The sequence below is a fragment of the Meleagris gallopavo genome, chromosome 8 (genome assembly GCF_000146605.3).
Source record: "Meleagris gallopavo isolate NT-WF06-2002-E0010 breed Aviagen turkey brand Nicholas breeding stock chromosome 8, Turkey_5.1, whole genome shotgun sequence".
NCBI classification, from domain to species: Eukaryota; Metazoa; Chordata; class Aves; order Galliformes; family Phasianidae; genus Meleagris; species Meleagris gallopavo.
Genome location: NC_015018.2, coordinates 12322482 through 12326747, shown reverse-complemented (window position 1 = coordinate 12326747; position 4266 = coordinate 12322482). Strand labels below are relative to the sequence as shown.

General features: G+C 39.2%; 1 long non-coding RNA gene across 1 annotated transcript in view; it reads left to right on the top strand.

Annotated features, from left to right (window-relative positions):
- The window catches only part of LOC109368778, a 5214-nt gene extending 1609 nt beyond the window's left edge, over nucleotides 1-3605 (top strand). The window contains exons 2-4 of the long non-coding RNA XR_002117109.1: nucleotides 823-891; nucleotides 1793-1849; nucleotides 2499-3605. This is a non-coding gene — a long non-coding RNA (uncharacterized LOC109368778). The remainder of the gene's footprint in view (nucleotides 1-822; nucleotides 892-1792; nucleotides 1850-2498) is intronic.
- The last annotated feature ends 661 nt before the right edge of the window (nucleotides 3606-4266 follow it).

The window sequence follows — 4266 nt, the reverse complement described above, 5'->3', positions numbered from 1 at the left end:
TGAATGGTCCAGGAAAATGCAAGCCTGACTCAGAAGTTTCTTTAATTTTTTTTTTTTCCCCTTCCATGGATAATGACAAGAATCAAACTGACCTGTTTTTAGTATGAAATTTAGAATAAATCAGTAGTCTGTCAAGCTTGAAAAACAGTCATTTTTATAATTTTGCTAGTAAAATTTTAATCTTTTATGAAAAATTCTGTGTGTTTTGTACACACAGCCCTTGTAAACGTTAGCACATTCAACCTCCAATTCAGCTTGAAAAGTACTATGTGGCCATTGATATAAGTAATCATATCTTAACTGTACGTAAGCCCCAAATGAGATAGATTCATAAACAAAGTCATTTGCTCTGAGCCAGAGATATTTGATTGGTCCAGTAAACCTGTGCATCTGGGCAATGTAAGTGTATAACTCTCTTCATCATCTACTTCAAATCCCTCCTTAAATTTAGTTTTGTTCTCTGATGGTCATAAAGTTTTAATCAGAATCTGTGTGCTATGCTGGTACTATTATTATTTGTTTTTTAATACTAATAACATTCAGTTCATTAACAATTGTCTGTGGCAAACAGTATTTAACACAGTTGGGTTAAATACAGATTATCAATCCCAGGTACTAAAAACACAGAGATCATCAGACTTTAAATGTATATTGTCTCTATTTTAGTTTTTCATCTTGCCTTATGTATGCTCGCAGTTGTCATATTCTGTCAGAAGTATGTTGGACCTCCTGTGCAGAGTCTTGTCTGAACAGATAGGTCCTGGCCCACTAGGCTGATGGCTCAAGATCTATACAGTGCTAAAATTCCCTTTTCTGCTATAGGTGGAATAGATGGAGAGAGAAAGCATTGGCTGAGTGTATGGGGCCTGAACCTCTGATTAATCACCTGAGGTGAGCAATGTGTCAGCCACAGGAGCACAGGTGAGGGCAATTCACCTGCCTTGTCGGAAGGGGTGGAGCCTGGTTCCACCTCTCCTAGACCTATTTAAGAGCTGACTGCCAGTGGGGAAGGATCTCTTCTGGAGATCCACTCCACTGGAGTTTCCCACACAAACCCAGGTTACGGGTGAGTGTATCTATCATTTATTTCCTGCTATGGTGTAATAACACCATAGCCAAGCTCTCTGTTATATCTTAACATCTGTATATTTGTTAATTGTACACTGCTATACCATAATATCGGTATATTCGTTAATTGTACACTGAGGAACTACTTACACTGGTTAGGAGTCGTCAGGGATTTGGGATACAGGTAAGGAGTCAAAGTGATTGGTGGAGTTAAAGTAGTTGATGCAATGCTAGTGACAAAGGGGCTATTCATGTTTGTCTGTATGAGACTGGCAAAAGTTATGAGAGGTTTAAGATTAGGAGACAGTGTTGATGGTTTTGAAGGCTACAGTGAGGCTGAGTGCTCCCTCTGCACCTCCTTTACCACCCAGTTTCTTCTGGGCAGCTGGCAGGGGACAGAGAAATTTCTGGACACAAAAGCTTCCATCTCTTTTTAGAATCCTTTTCCCTTTCCAATATCTCTGAGCTGCTGCTCCAGGAAGGAGAAGGGCAGCTTGAGCATTTTTTCGTATGGAAAGAGGACATGAGCATGGCAAGAGCAGAAGAAAAATTTTGGATCTTGTTCTTAGTTTTAGACATAAGTAATTTTTTAAGCACCCCTGCGCATACTTTTATTCATCTGGACAATTTCTGCAAATCTCAGTCCTACATTAGAAAGGACTTTTACTACTTTTTCTTTTAGTCCTGTACTATGATCTTATTTTTTGCTTTTTCAAATCTGTAGGTTTACTTCACAGAACAGTTACACGAGCTACACAGAACAGTGACTCCAGAATAAGAGGTGAGTATTAGTTTATGGATTAGAACCACTGATGAGCCAACTTTCTGAGTATCAGCCTGTGGACGGACACCCTGCCATTGTGGTAGGGTCTGTTCCTGATAACTGGCTCAAACTCCTGAAGGGAACTTACTTGGCTTGGAAGTGCAGGAAATGCTACTGCTGTGATGTTTCCAATTTACTTGCATTCTAACTAAGAATGCCTGCTGTATGTATTCTTAACATATGTTAACCTCTCTGCTGCAATTCTTGCCAAGAAACTGTCACAAAGGTATTTAACGAATAAAACTGCATAGGAAACTGCATAGGAAACTCCTGTTGTAGTGCAGTGCCTGATGTAACTAATTAGGCATGTTCAACAGAAGGGTGAAGATAAAGCTACATATGTACATTGTTTAGGTAAAGTGCATAATATTTTGCATCACAATTGTAATCTTTTTAGATGGTAGTGATCTCCAAAAAGGCACAAAAAATCAACAGCTAAACAAGCAAATGATGGTAGTATAGTCCAGCATGAGCCTTTCTCTCGGGCTCAGTGTTAACAATGTGAGGCAGGATCATGCAGGGCTGTTGCAAGCATCCATAGAAATGATTTTTTCCTGTACGCTTGTACTCTGTATACATAGTATCTCTTTTTATTTCTTCCAATTAGGTTTCCTGAGCTCACATCTCACCTTCCATCCCTGAACTTGCAGGAGCACAAGCCACTTCATTAGAAAGCAAAGCTATGTTTGTGGAGTATGCTGTTTAACAATATTTTCCCCAAATAAAGGAAAGTATTAGTTTGTGTCAAAAGGGATTTTGCTTTGCTGATCCACTGCAGTGGCCAGGTGTATTTTCTGAGAACCGGAGGAGAAGGGGCTGTGGATGTGATCTGTAAGCAGAAGCAGCTGGTGGCAGGCAAGTCTGTATGGCTGGGGAGGCCAGCACAGCATGCAGCAACACCACAAGTTGCTGCAGGAAATGAGCCAGAATTGGGTTGAGAGCAGAAGGACAGAGGGGAAGATATATCAAGTAGTGTTTTAAATAGATTTTGGATATACAATGTGGATTAAAGCAGCAAGTCTCAGACCTTGTATCTTTCTTTCATCCTCTGATGTATAAAAGCTGTTCTAAATTGTAGCTGACTACTCTTCCCCTTACTTGTCCCTAGACTATGTATTCTTTCAGGCATGCAAGGGATTTTTGTTTTCTTCCATTTGGAAAGTCTCTTTCAGCTCAGGAATGTTGCTTGGCTCGGGAAAGACAGTAAAAGTCAAGAAGGATTGAACTGTTATCCCTACAAAGTGAATTAAAAATAATGTGTGCAGTTGTACTTAACACTTTGTGGTGTCTGTCTCTTGTAGCTGAGATCACAAGTATGAAGTGAGTGCCCGTTACTGTAATACAAGCAAGTAATTTCTCAAAAGGCAGAAGAAAGAACTAGTGTGAGGTCTTGTAACTTCTGCAAAATTTAAATTACAAAATAGGTTTACAGTAATGCTATTTTTCATTCAGTATTTGAAGCCTCTTGATCACTGTAGCTTTTTAATATTGTAAATGTTGGCCCATAGTGACTTCGAACAGGAGTGCCATAGATAAGAAATAAAACAGGAATTAAACTGTAGGCTGAGCAAAATCATTTGTTTATGTGTGTCTGTACACTTATATAAAGTCAGTCTCAACTTGTCTATATCTATATGGGTTTATTGTAATGAGTATAACCACTTGTCTTTCCGAATCATTTTAAAATGTCTGTAAATAATTGTATGATTTTAGACTAATTTGAGAGCATACTGAAAGCAATGCATTTCCATGAGCTCTATGCTAATTAATTGGAAAAGAAAAATAATCTCACAAAGTTTAGCTAAAAAAGCAAATCCAAGGATAGATGGTAACATGGACAAGAATTCCTCCACTGAGGTACGTTATTTAAAACTGTTCATATACCTTAAAAGGAAGGGTCTGATGGGAATAATAATTTATCGTATTTCTGTTATGACTTACTCTACATATAAGTTAGGTATATGCTTGTTCTAACATAACTCTATGGCAGGGAATGAAGATGCTCAGTGTCTCAAACTTGCATTTAATATCTGTCCTACTGTCAAAGTTCATAGCCTCACCAATGCAGTTTTGGGAGGATTCTGGATAGGTTTTGTTTGGTATTGCAAACAGCAAACTTACAGGAAGAGTCCAGCAGAGGGCTGTGAAGATGAAAGTCCTGGAGCAGCTGCTTTACAAGGAAAAGCTATGAGACCTATCCTGTCCATGATACTGTGATTCTGTGAAAACTAGAATCATAGGATGGGCTGGGTTGAAAAGGACCACAATTATCGAGTTTCAATCCCCACGCTATGTGCAGGCTTGTCAACCGCTAGACCAGGCTGCCCAGAGCCACATCTAGCCTGGCCTTGAATACATTCCAGGGACAGGGCATC